The sequence below is a fragment of the Petaurus breviceps genome, unplaced genomic scaffold (assembly GCF_028583685.1).
Source record: "Petaurus breviceps papuanus isolate PSGF00001 unplaced genomic scaffold, PetGlider_PUasm1.0 90701, whole genome shotgun sequence".
NCBI lineage: Eukaryota > Metazoa > Chordata > Mammalia > Diprotodontia > Petauridae > Petaurus > Petaurus breviceps.
In genome coordinates this window covers 4,053,850-4,068,647 of record NW_027187316.1, presented here as the reverse complement: position 1 = coordinate 4,068,647, position 14,798 = coordinate 4,053,850, and positions in this window count along the sequence as shown.

Below are 14,798 nucleotides of genomic sequence, written 5' to 3'. Positions count from 1 at the left end.
TGACTGGAACATGGTCCTGGAAGGGTATGCCTTATGTAATAGAAACAAGTTAAGTGAGAAGGGGGGGAGGGCAAGGTCAAGAGCAAGATGCCATTGCATTAAAAAGACATACTCATATGAAGAAATCTAGGAACCTAAGGGAGAAGCACAGTAGAGAGTATTTGGATAAAGATGAACAAAAGTGATAGTGTCATCTGAGTGTTATGCAGCAGCACCTCTGCAGAAAAAGGCAACAGGAGATCAGAGAAACAGATTGCAGGTCAATCCCAGAGACATGGCATGGTGGTGGTAGAGGATTTAAATGATCTAGATGTGTGCTGGACCTTTCTCTTCATCAAAATCCAGTAAGTACATTTCTTGGCTTGGCTTAATGATAATTTCATCCTTCAAAATGCAGTGGAACCAAAAAAGGGAACTTCTATTCTGGACGGAATTCTCACTAAAAAAGAGAAACAAGTTCCAGAGGGTAGGGAGTGACTATTCCATTTTAATTTGTTCTAGAGGAGAGAAAAGTCACACATGCACCCCAGATTTTAGGAGAATACATTTCAAAAAGTTCAGAGAAAGGATAGTTAGGGAGAAAATACTTAAGGGAAATTAGCCCTGAAGGTGTGGGAATCTTTCAAGAATGACAGATACAAAGAGAAACAATTCTAATTAGGAGGCGATGGGAAAATTGTTTAAGGAGATCCATATAAGATGTGTACAGAAGATGGAAGCAAGGACAGGTTAACAGTGGATGAATATAAAAGTATGTCATGGTACTCTAAGAATAGTATCAGAAATAATAAATTCAGAATGAGCTGAAGGTGGTGAGAAAGCTAAAGGCAACAAAAAGGTTTGGGGTGTGTTGTTTTAAACTGGAGAAGAAGAGGATCAAAGAAAAGGATAATTTCACTTCTGTATGGGGGAGATAGAATGGGATGATAACTTACAGATGAGAGAAATAAAAACCTCTTATTTTTCTTCTTTATTTTCAACCAAAGAAAATAACTTTTGTAATAGAAAGGACAGATTGATAATGGTTAATTGGGAGTTAACACCCAAGGTAAATTGGGAAATTGCAATGCAAGCATCTAGCTGCTATTGATGAAGGTAGCCATGTGGCCCAATGGATAGAACACCAGATCAGAAGTCAGGAAAACTCATTTTCCTAAGTTCAAATCTGGCCTCAACTACTTACTAGCTGTGTGATCCTGGGCAAGTCACTTAATCCTGCTTGCCTCACTTTCCTCATTTATAAAATAAGCTAGAAAGGAAATAGCAAACCACTTAAATATTTTGCCAAGAAAACTCCTACTGGAGTCACAAAAAGTTAGACATGACTGAAAAATGACTGAACAAGCTGTTGATTAGTTCAAGTTATTAGGCCCAGATAACCATATCCTGAGGGGCTGAAATAACTAGCAGATGTGATAACCCAGGCATTTTTCTATGATGTGTGAAAGATTAGGGAGAAGAACAAAGGTACCATAGCATTGAAAACAAGTAAATGCTCTCTTCATGTTCCCCAAAGGGAAGAAAATGGAACCTACCAACTGTAGGTCAACAAACTTGACTTCAGTTCTTGTCAAAATTGCTGGATATATTTTGGGTTAGTGAGCATCTTGGAAGAGAAGTGGTAAGGACACAGAGAGACCATGGCTTCAAGAATTTGTCATAAGATCATGGACTTAAGAGCTAAAAGGACCTTAGAAGTTTTTTAGTCTAATCATATTTTATATATAAGGAAAGTAAAGCCCATAGAAGTTACTTGCCCAAGGTCAAATGGCAGAGCCAATATTTGAACCCAGATTCTCTGACTATAAATCTAATGTTCTTTTCATTGTACCAGACCAAGTTAACCATATTTCCTTTTCTGGTAGGTCAGGCTGGTCTGTGAGAGAAATGTTAAAGCCCTAGTTTCTCCTACTTTTCAGATAAGCATCTGATGCTTCTCTTGTTATTCTAGTAGAAAAGACAGAGAAATGTAGATTAGACAATAATGCAAGTAAGTGGATTCAGAAGTGGATGGACAGAATGATCATGAATTGTTTAATGTCAGCCCAGAAGCCTAACACAGATGGAGTGCCCCAGGTGCATATTCTTGGTCCCATGCTGCTTAACATGCTTGTCTATGTCCTGAATTAAGGCATAGATTACATAAATACAAATTTTCAGATGACACAAAGTTAGGAAGAATAATTAAGAGATCATATGACTGAATCAAGGTCTAAAAAGACCTTGACAGGCTATAATCAAATAAGATGACATTTATAAAAGAGAAATGTAAAGTCCTATACTTGGGTTCAAAAAAATCAACTTCACAAAGTACAATATGAAGGGACATCTGCAATAGGTCTTGGGCTTTTAATGGACTCAGCTTAATATGAGTCTGCAGCATACTATAAGCAGTCAAACAATGATGCTCTCATAGGATCATGGACTTAACAAAAGAAGAGTTCTTAGGGCTGCATTAAGAGAGGCATAGCATCCAGAATGAGGGAAATGAATACACTTTAGTCCTACCACATCTGAGGTTTTTGGTTAAGCTCTGGCCACTACATTTTTGGAAGGACATTTATAAAATGAAGAGAACCTAGAAGAGGAAAGCCTGGATAATGAAGAAGCTTGATATTATGCTATAAGAGGATGCATTATGGAAACTGGGTGACTTTTTAAGCTTGGAAAAATAGGATCTTTGTCAGGGATGGGAGGGATTGAGATGGAAGCTATCTACAAGTATTTGAAGGAACCTTGTTCTGCTTGGTCCTAGATAAAACCCTCTCCCACCAGGCGTGCCCTTCCCTTCCTTCCTTCTCCTTTTTCTCTTTTCCTCAGTCTGGTCCATCCAGAAGCCATCCTGGATGGTCAGGAAACAGGAAGACCCACCACTCACCAGGGATATTTTCTCCCCAGTAAAACAGAATACACAATTACCAGAAAATAGATGGAAAGAATAACAACAAAATCTGAATACTGTATTCTTTTTTTATTTTTTGGTCTTTATTAATTTATTTGTTTACTTTTAGTTTACAAGATTCAATGAATACTGTGTTCTGATCCTGCCACCACCTTGGTGCATCCTCTCATTGCCTTATGCCTGAACCATTGCACTAGCCTTTTGTTTGTCTCCCTGACTGAAGTCTTTCTCCATTCCAGTCTATTCTCTACTGAGCCACCAGAGTGATTTTCCTAAAGCAGGCGTTTGATGAAACCATCCCATTCTACTCAATAAATTCCTGGGGCTCCCTAATACCTCCAGGGTCAAATTTTATATTTGACATCTAAAGCTGTTCACAATTTGGCTCCTTTCCACCTTTTCAGTCTCCTTAAACTCTGTTCTCTTCTGCATACTTTATAATCCAGTAACACTTGCCTTCTTGCTCTCTCTCATCTGCTTCATTTCCTGAATCAATACCTTTTTTCATGGCTTTCCTCCATTCATAGAATGTTTTCTCTCTTATTTCCATCTACTGGCTTTCCCGTTTCTTTCAAGATTCAACTCAAACCCCACCTTCTGTAGGATATCTCTCCCTCAGCCCCAATTTCTAGCGCCTTCCCTCTGAGATTACCTTCCATTTACTCTGTGTATCATCTTCAAGGATGAAGACAAACAGCAACTTCCTGTAATACAGATTGTCTCCTCCATTTGATTATAAGCTCCTAGAGGGCTGGGACTGTATTTTTTTTCCCTTTCTTTGCATCCCCATCACTTAACACAGTTCCTGAAACATAGAAGGCATTTCACAAATAATTACTGGCAATTAATAAAACCCAATTCTGCTCTTTCCTTAGGACTCTGTACTCATGAACTTTCAGCCTCATTCCCTTTTCAGCAATTTCCTGGTTGGATTGAGACCTGGACTTCACACATTTTACTTGTTCCCCTTTTTCTCACCAGTTAACTCCATCGCTTTTGTCTTGCCACTGGACTTTGATGATTCTGGAGGATAGAGTGAGGCCAACAACTTTGCACAGCTCTGTCTCACTTAAATCTAATTCACAGTCAAGTCAGGATACATCCCTCATCGTGTCATTTGTCGTCCTCAAGAAGAAAGCATTATCAACAACAACCACTGCATCACGAGTAGACTACGTCTGAACTCCTGGGCAAGCCTGAATGTGACTCTAGAGCCCGGTCATGGTACGCTCTTCTCATTTATTCTGAACAGGGTTCCCCCTTATTCACAGGAAAGAGTGAAATTGATGATAGTGTCCGGAAAATATTTCTACACTAGCCTAAAATACTATTTTGCTTTTAGTCACTGGTACAAATGACCTAGGAAAAGTAATATACCTTAAGCCACACGTGTTAATATGAATCTAGTTGTGAGATCAGTTTAATTCTATTGAACAAACAAGGGTACAAAGATTGAAATGAAAAGCAACATCCATCAGAAGATGATGGCAATGTGATAGCAATTAGGAGAGGGAGGGAATGAGGAGTGCAGAGAAGGGGTCCAGTTACACACACATCTGACTTCTCTTTAACCTGGCAAGCTCTAATTAAATTCCTAGATGGTGTGGTGGAAAAAGCATTGACCCATCAGGAGATTTGGATTGTGGTCCCCCATCTTCTGGCTAACTAGTAATGTAGCCTCAGGCAAGGAATCTAACCTCACTGGACTTCCAATTCCTTACTTGCATTTATTTATCCTCTTGGAAATGTAGCCTCCAGAGGGGAATAGACAAACAATAAAGGAGACGAATGGGGTAATAATAAGAGCCAGGGTCTCCCATTGCATCCTAGGCCATCACCAGTAGTCCTGATGAATATCTGGCCACTGGACCCAGATGGCTCTAGAGGAGAAAGTGAGGCTGGTGACCTTGCACAGCCCTCCCTCACTTATATCAGTCAACTGCAAGTCATGTCATCATCTTCCTGATGTCATGGTCCCCTTTGAGAATGAAGGACAAATACAACAATGAAAAGGACACTAGTTCTGGAGTCAGAAGAACTGGTTTCAAATCCCAGCTCCCTTAAAACCAGCTCTATGACATCAGGCACATTACTTAACCTCTCTGGGCCCCCATTTCCTCATCTATAAAATAGGGGGGTTAGACTAACTTGTGTCAAAATTCATTTCCATCTCTAAATTCTAATATCACACTCATATTCAATGTGCCCTTTCTTCACTTCTTCCTCTCAGAATCCTTGTTTTCCTTTAGGTTTCAGCTCAGATGCCACTCCCTTTGGGAGGAAGTCTTCACAGATTCTCCCAGCCCCAACCCAGTTTTTTGGGTGTTCTCTTTTTGGTTTTCCTTTTGTTAGCCCTGTCTGTGTACATATTGTTTATGAATAGTAGATCTTAAGCTTCTTGATGACAAGACTTCTTTCTTTTGTGTTTATACAGTGCCTGCTTTGGGATATTTCTCTAAATGTTGCTTCCTATCTTAAGGTTCAAGGGGGTGCCCTGTAGTTGTCCATTCCTAACACTACGCAGATCACAAGCTTCCACCACTCTGCTTCTTGTTAATAGTTAACCAGCAGACTCAACTGGCTCTTAGCAAAGACATTTACTAACATGTAAGTAACACTGTAAGTAGCTACAAAATGTTCTCCCACATAAATCTGGGATACACTCTTCCACAGATACTTGGCAGCATTGATGGGAAGATAGCGAGCACCATTTTAGAATAAAATAGTAATGAGGCATGAATGTATATTTATACATGGCCAATGAAACTCTTGCTGTTGTTCAGTTTTTTTTTAGTTGTGTATGACTCTTTTTGACCCCATTTGGGGTTTTCTTGACAAAGATACTGGGATGGCTTGCCATTTCCTTTTCCAGTTCATTTTACATATGAGGAAACTGAGGCTAATAGGCTTAAGTGACTTACCCAGGGTCACACAGCTAGTAAGAGTCTGAGACCAGATTTGAACTCAAGATGAGTTTTCCTGACTCCAGGCTCTGTCATCTATCCACTGTGCCACCTAGATGCCCTCCAATGGAACTTGCAATTCCCAATATTCAAGGGCCTACAAGGCCTTTATCTCTTTATGAAATCTCCTTAAATGCAGCTCCCCTTTTGGATGCTTAGCTTAAAAGTATTCCCAGGATCTGCCCTTCTCCACAGCTCAACTCTCCATGGTCAAGATTGGTTCTCTTGAATACATAGCTAGCTCCCTTCTCTATCTGAGAAGTCCATTCTTTGGCAATGCTCCCTCTCAAGTGACTGCTAATCTCTTTGGAGCATGTTTCTCTCCTCCTTCAACTGTGCCTGGAACTCTTACAAACTGATGAACTGCCAGCTGGGATGTCTCCCTTTGGGCAAATTGCTGCTAGATGCCAGGGTCATGCTAGAAGAAGACATCTCACACCCTGTAGTAACGGTTTCCTCCTCAAAGTAAGTCAGTTCTTTGAACTGTCTTTCAAAGGCCCCTTGGTCACACTCATATTCTATGAGATAATGGGATTGTCACCTCTGATTCATTATGAAAAAATGTTTATTGTTTTATTTTTATATTTATATAATTATATAATAATATGTTATATTATTATATAATAATATAATAATTATGTAATATTATATAATAAATATTATAATATTTATTTTATTATTATACCCCATAAAGGGATGAGGGCTTAGAGGTGTTTTTACCATTTAACAGTTAACACCTTTTGATAACTCTAGGCTTTATGGGTTGGGGGAGAAGGACACACATGATTGGAGTTTAATTCCCTAGAGTATATGCCCAGAATAGGCACTTATATTAGCATAATGCCTTGCATATAGTTGGTGCTTAATAAATGTTTGTTTGAACTGAATTGAGATCTCCACCATCACATTCATGAGCACTTCTTTCACTATAACTATTACTTTCATCACCATCACCATCTTAATCCCTCTTCCACATATCAATTCCTCAAATATTGGAGAGAGCAGTCATTCCCTCCCTGACTCCTCTACAGACCAAATATGCCTTCTTTTTTTTCATCCAATCCTCCTGGGGCATAGTTTCCTATCTTCTTCCTGTTTTAGTGACTCTCTTTTAGTGATTCACCCTATACTTGGAGAAAGCTGGAGTTTATCAAGGATTTTCCTATGCCACCCATAACTAAACATAATACACCCAGGTGTGGTCTGACCAGGACAGAATACAACAAATTTGCAACCTCAGCAGTTCTGAATTGTGATGCACTGGAATAGGGGCTGAATTTAGAGAAAAAGGAACATGTGTTCAAAATACAGTCTCTGCTACTTTACCAGCTGTGAAATCCTGGGCAAATCATTTAACATTTCTAGGTCTGAGTTTCTTCATCTATAAAAGGAAGAAGGGGAGGGAGATTCTAGATGACCTCAGAAGTCCCTTCCAGCTCTAAAATAATGACCCTATAGGTTACCATCACCATTGTTGACTTCATCATGCAACCAAGTAGCATTTGTCACAATCTAATTTCAAATGAGACAAGTTTAGGTGCTTACTGCCAAAATCCTATTAGTTCAGGTTCAAAGTTAGGATGAAATGATACACTGGATACTCATTAAATATTTTACAATGAAGGCTTATTTTTATAACAAGGATACAGTGGCACTTAGTTTTTCAGGACACAGTCCCCCAATCTCCATTTGGAAACTTATCTACCAGTTAGAGGGACCCATTGGTCTTAGATACCTGCTAAGTCCGAGTGACACAAACTCCATGTGACTGGGACTTTTTATGTCCCTAAATGACCAGAAAATTAATTGAGGAAGTCTGGGACAATCAGGTGGCAGCAGCAGCTTTGTTCTGTGCTACCCCATGTTGATTGAGAAATGCGGGTGGGTGCAGCAGCAACCACACTACTAGCATGCCCAGGATGACCGCTAGCACAGGTTCTTAGATGTGCTTTACTAGGAAAGATAGCTGTTTAAGGGGTCAACAATCTTTTTAAATTACATTCAGTAGTTCAGGGGAAAAGTCAGCACCCTGAAATTCAGAGAAAATACAAGCAGAGAAAGAAAGACCAAGACAGGGCTCTGACTGCCTGAATCAACTATACACTTTACATATATCTCTGTATTAAGAGAACCTTTACATCTGAGCAGTTGGGGAACTCTTAACGTAACAGTCACTCAGAATCTTGACCAGGGAATCACAATATCCTTCTCATAAGGGAACCCCCAAAGCAAAATACCAACTCAGAGTATAAATACACTTTTTCAGAACCAGAAGGTACCACAACCCTTATGACTCAGTGGCTGATTAGAAATTAGCAAAAAGTGTAAAAGCCTTCCTACAAGCAAGCCTCCCCTAAGCAAGCTTCTCTTAATGGGCTCCACATGAGACCTATTATCAGGGGAGGGAGATCTTAAATACCATTAACATTACAATGGGGAAGGAGGCTGTTTCAGGAAAGCTTAGTCCAATCAGGTCCTGGGGGGCAACTGTGTCCTATCATAGTGCCCAGTTATTGTTTTAACAATAACCATGGAGAGTCTTGAACCTGCCCCTGGGGAGCTGACAGTATAAGATAAACATACATGTTGGAATCACACACAAACAAACAGACACTGATATATGACTAAAGAATAAAATATTTTTGAGTTAGTGCTGAGATGGGGTGCAGGGACAAGGAAGGAGAGAATGAAACTGTATGCTAATTACAATGACCAAACTTGGCCCTGGATAAGACATGAGAAAGTACAGTGTCTTCCTTATTTGTAGGGGCCTAGGGGTGGGGAACTATGGGTGTGGAACACTGCACTCACCATTAGATTCTCTTAATGTTACTTAATTTTGTTGGACTTTTCTTTCTTTCTTTCTTTCTTTTTTTTTTTGCTACAAGGGACATCTGGCTGAGGAGCGAATAGAGTATCTATTCAGAAAGAAAGGTCATTGGATCATTGACTTAAAGCTGGAAGAGACTTCAAAGGTCATCCAGTCCAATCTCCTCTTAAGGAAACAGGCCTGGAGACATGAAGTGACCTGCCTGAGGTCACACAGATAGTGAGAGACAGATCTGAGATTCAAACTCAGGTCCCACGAATCCAAATTTGATACTCTTTCCAACTGTACCACCTGCCTTCTTGTGAGATCAAGACAAAAGATACCACTAAAAAACAACAAAACCTTAAAATACTTTTTTTTAAGTAAGTGGTATTTAGATATTTAATATTTAATCTTCCCTGTGCATCAGAATTGTGTCTAATTGCTATTTGAAAACTACAGATACCATATTTACTCACATATCTCCTTCTCCCACCCCCTCTCCCAACTATTTTAAGTTGTAGTTTTGTGTTGAAGTCGATTATTAAATTTTCAGTGTGAGAATTTACATGTCAGTTATTGGGAAAGTACAAATCAATTGTTTAATTTATTCTTTTGTTGATTTCTAGACTTAAGAAAGTGATAGCTAAAGCATTAATAATGCAAATTAAACTTAATAATGCATCATGGTGGGGGGGGGGAGTGGCTAGGTGGCACAGTGAATAGAACACCAGCCTTGGAGTCAGGAGGATCTGAGTTCAAATCTGGCCTCAGACACTTAACACTTACTAGCCGTGTGGCTTTGGGCAAATCACTTAACCCCAATTGCCCTCCAAAAAGAGGGGAAAAAATGCATCATGGCTACATTTTTTTTCCTTTGAGAGCCAGTTGTTAAACATTTTTTCATTTTATGTTTATCTTTATATATCCAGCACATGTTTGCTAATATTCCTTTCCCCCCATTTCACACCTTCCCTTCTCTTTCCCCTACCACCTCCCTCATATAACTTTAAGAAAAATTTCTGTTAAAAGTTTCCTACATAATTTCTATAACTATTTTTTCTGACTCTTAGATTACGAGGCTGTCCCTGAGAAAGGAGGCTAGTGAACAGGCAGTCACATTCCTTCATCATCCCCATCCTCCTTCTCACTCACTCCAGTTTCAGGGAGGAAAATATCATAGCTAAAAGTGGAGGAACAATTTTGGAATATGAAAGGAACTTGGTGACTGTGCAAATCATTTTTACCTCTGTTGGCTTCAGGTTGCTCAAATGTCAAATGAGAGGGTTGGATTAAATGATTTCTAAAGTCTTTTCCAGGTATAATATTCTATTGTTCTAAGAATAGTATTAAGTTATAATTACAAATTATGATAAATAATATTGCAGTGTTCTTTGTGGGGGAGGCTGTTGAGAAGCTTAGATGTAGAGGGAGTTCATGTGGGATGAGTTCAATCTGAGTTAAGCAGGAACAAAGATTATCTATTAGGAAGGAGGAAGAAGTAGATAAATTGGAAGCCTGAAGAAAAAAGAAGAGGTTTGGAAAAGTCATTATAGTGATATGATAGTAAGGAAAAGGGAAGCTAGGTGGTGCATTGGATAGAGTACTGGGATAGAAATCAGCAAGTCATCCTCATGAGTTCAAATCCAACCTCAGATACTAGCTGTGTGACCCTGGGCGAGTCACTTAACCCTGTTTGCCTCATTTTCCTCATCTGCAAAATGGGCTGGAGAAGGGAAGGGCAAACCACTTTCATTATCTTTGCCAAGAAGAGCCCAAATGGGGTCATGAAGAGTCAGAAATGACTGAACAAATGAAAAGGATGAATAAAAGGATTTCCTTGCAGGAGCAAAAACCCAGTTGATAGTACAAAAAAAAATGCATAGTAGACAGAGTCTGTATCATTTGACAGCCCAGGAACAGCAACTGAGGGCTCATGGCATGGCACGGTGGGAATAATGCTGGTCCTGGTGTTAAAAGACATAGGTTCAGTCCTTAGTTTTGTTACTTAGCTCATCACTCCAGTAAACCACAAATTAAGTATATAAATATATAAAATAAGGCAGAAGACCTCTAAAGTACCAGGTTGAGCAATCTTGTTTATTTTAAATGCAAATCTAATTATTTATTCTTAGATTGAGGGCAAATTATTCTTATATTTCAAAATCATAGGATTTTTCAAAAAGCTTTCATGTTTTTAACCACTGAAGTGAATTGACCTGTGTAGAAATTGTACCATCTAAGTTCTTTATGACTAAAATAGTGCTTTCACTTGATATCATAGACAAGATAATGAAACAAAAAGGCACATCTTTATTCAGCAACCAGATCTAAACGATTTTGAAACCTTGACATTACTAAGCAATTCAATATATATTTTTTCATGTAAAAGGAGAACATTATGTTGTTGTCCCCTGAGCACTGTCTGCACACTCAGAAAAAAAATGGAAAGGACAACAACATAAATGATTTTTTTTTAATGCAGCCTTTCAAATAGAGATAGCACTTAGGTTTGTTTTGTTTTTTTCAACTAAGATTCTTTTCCATTAAGTTCCCTGGGGAGATGTAGAGGGACTCTTGTCCATTGAAAGCATTTTTTCCAGATGATCTCATTATAGGATTTCTCTTTCTCTGTTATTTCCAGTAAGAACCAAAATTCCAAGCACATGCTTGGACAGCTTTCTTGTTATGACTGTTTACATTTTATTGTCTCTTTTTTTACCAAATTAACTTGATCAAATATTCCAACTGTTCCCATGTGAGACTGGTATTGTGCTACCTTCCCCCCCCCCTTTTTATTACATTTTTCTAATCTAGTTTCATTTTTGTGAGCCATTGTGCAATGTCTAAGCGCTGGGAAGGGTGGGTTTTTTTTTTGGCCATATGTCAAATGTACACAGTGTGGGAAAAGAATGTTGAAAATGTAACCTGGCACCCAAGCAACATTTGTTGTTGATTTTTACCCTTCAAAAACTCCTTCCTGAAAGGAGAAACGTCAGCTTACCCTATGACTTCTGTAGCAATAAGTGGTGGAATCAGAATTAATAGATGATTGAGTTAGAAAAGGAAAATACTCAAAAAGGTAAGTCATCAGTTGTTTAATGAGAACCATGACTTCTGTCTATGTCTGAAACATTGTAAAAGAAATAGTTTCAGGGTTAAGAGTAACCTGTTGGGAAATATTGCTGTGCATGACTTTAAAAAGAAAGGACCATACAAGTCAATCTCCAGGGGTACCAGCACCCAGTGGGGGTCACATTTTTTCATGGCAGTCTAGACCAGGGATGGGGAACCTGCCACCACACGTGACACTGCAATACTAGAACTCTATATGTTGTGGCCCTCCTCATTATGACCCCTTTTTCCTCACCTGACTGTAATGGGAATGCAAATTTGGAAGATCTTCCCTGCCCCTAGGCTAAAGTGCACCTGAAGCCTGGGGTGGGAGGCTTGTTTTTCAGTAGATACTTTTTGATTGGCCAGTGGGTCCAAAAGGTTGTTACATTCTCTGAGCCAGGAGAAGACTATATAAGCCCTGATGTGTAGCTTTGTTTTGGGGGCTCACTTTGAGAAGTGTTCTGTGATTTGATATGGATTCTGGGAAGCCATTGTCCTGAGCCCCCTGGCTTTGAAAAACCCAGATGTTGAAACCCAGATGTTGACTGGGTATGGATGTAATGGCTGGACAGTTTGAAATCTGTCTACTAGATCTGTTTCTGTCTTGATAATTCTGTCTGTGTATTCTGAAGTTCGGGGTGCTGGCCTTTTTCCCTGAACTAGATAAACGATATATGTTTGACTGATTAAAGTAAGCTTGTTAACCCATTTTGAGTTGCTTTCCTTTATCAAAGCAGATCCAAGAACCTGTATTGGCAGCAAACCCTGAGGACGCTTGGGGTGCTTGCTGCTACACTGACCACCAAATGATAATCATCCTCATGCCACTGACATAGCAACACTTCCCCAGTGCCTACCTTTCTTCCCCCAGGCTCCTCAAAGGGCAAGACTAGACTTTCTGGGGGATGGGCCGCTTCTAACACCAACGAATTCTTTTCAAGTATCCTCTAAGCCCCCCTCTTCTCAAATGAAAAGGATTGGATTTCAGAAAAAGTGACTGATGGGCATTCACCCCAAGAGCTGATTCTAATGGGTACCAAAAATTGTGTTGAAAATCTAAACACTTTGGAGTGTAGTTTATCCAGAGATTGTTTTATCAGTTGATCAATTGATAAACATTTACTAAATGCCTATTCTATGCCAGGGGCAGCTGGATGGCACAGTGGATAAAGTGGTAGGCCTGGAAACAAGAAGAGTCATCTCCTTAAACGCAAATCTGGCTTCAGATACTTAGTAGCTGTGTGACCCTGGACAAGTCACTTAACCCTGTTTGCCTCAGTTTCCTCATCTGTAAAATGAACTGGAGAAGGAAATGGCAAATTACTCCAGTATCTTTGCCAAGAAAACCCCAAATGGGGTCACAGAAAGTCAGACATGATTGAAAAATGACTGGAATTAACTGAATATATGCTAGGCACTATTAAGTATTGGATCTATAAAGATAACATAAATAGTTCCAGCCCTCAAGGAATTTATATTCTACAATGGGAGATACCATATATACATATAAATGTACATAAATATATGTGTGCATGTCTCTCTCAATAGAATGTAAGCTTCTCCAGGGCAATGAGACCACTTAGGAAACTATGGTAATAATCCTGGTTGAGGGATGAAGTCAGATTTGGCAACTGAATAGAGAAAAAGGGACAGATGCAAGAGATATTGCGGGTTTGGGGGGAAATAGAATGATTTCAGTTTTGCAAATGTTGAGTTTGAGATGGTTATGGGATATCCTGTCTGAAATATCAGGCAGTGCATGGAGTACTGGAGTTGGAGTCCTCTCAGGAAGACTTGAGTTCAAATCCCACCTTAGATAATGACTAGCTATGTGACCCTTGGCAAATCACTGAACTATCGTCTGTTTCTGTTTCCCCATCTGTAAAATAGACATAATATGAGCACCTCTCTCCCAGGATTGTTTTGAGGATCAAATGAGATAAAACAAGGATAAAGTGTTTTGTAAACTTTAAAGAGCTATATGAATGCTAGCTATTATTATAAGTATAATGGTTATTCCCAATAAGCAGTCAAGAGATACACAACTGGAGCTCAGGAGAGAGATCTACACCTGATGGATAGATCTGATAGTCATTTATGTTCATCATCATTTTTCCATTTCATACTGGTCTGTACACTGGGGCCTTCTTTCCTTCTTTTTTTTTTTTTGAGGGGGGAAGCCAGGGCAATTTGGGTTAAGTGACTTGCCCAAGGTCACACAGCTAGTACGTGTTAAGTGTCTCAGGCCAGATTTGAACTCAGGTCCTTCTGACTTCAGACCGGAGCTCTATTCACTGCGCCACCTAGCTGCCCCTGGGGCCTTCTTTACTACACAGGTTTTTGACTTTAAAACCAGGCCATCTTAACCCTGGAAAACAGGCAACCTCCAAAGGCCAGGCCATCACATGATACAGGGTAGCCCCAGGGGAACATGAAAACACTCCACCAGGGCTCAGCCATGCCAGACATCACCACTAGGACTCCAGATCAGCACCGGGTAAGCTGTCAGACCCCTATGGCCTCCTGTAGCGCCAGCCACCCCCCAAACCACCCCCTCAGCACAGCACCAGACATGAGGGTCCTCTGTGGGCCTCAGGACAACACCAGTACGACCCCAGGTAAACAGCCGGGGCCTGTAGCTACTGGCACAGGAAGTCTGAGATAGTGCCCCTTCCACCATGGGAGCTACCTCAAATTTAAAAGAAAGAGAAAAGTCCGAAAAAGAAAATGAACAAAAAACAACAAAAAAAGAATCTGAGCCTAGGAAGTTATTATGGTGACAGGGAAGACCAACACACCAACTCAGAAGACAACAACAAGGTCAAAACACTTCCAGATAAAACTCCAAAGAAAAATGGGAAGTAGTCTCAAACTGAGAAAGAACTCACGGAAGAGCTCAAAAAGGAGCTTAAAAAACATAAGAGAGGTAGAAGAAAAATGGGAAAAGAATGAGAGTGATGCAAGAGAATTATGAAAAAAGAGTCAACACCTGGAAAATTGCTTAAAA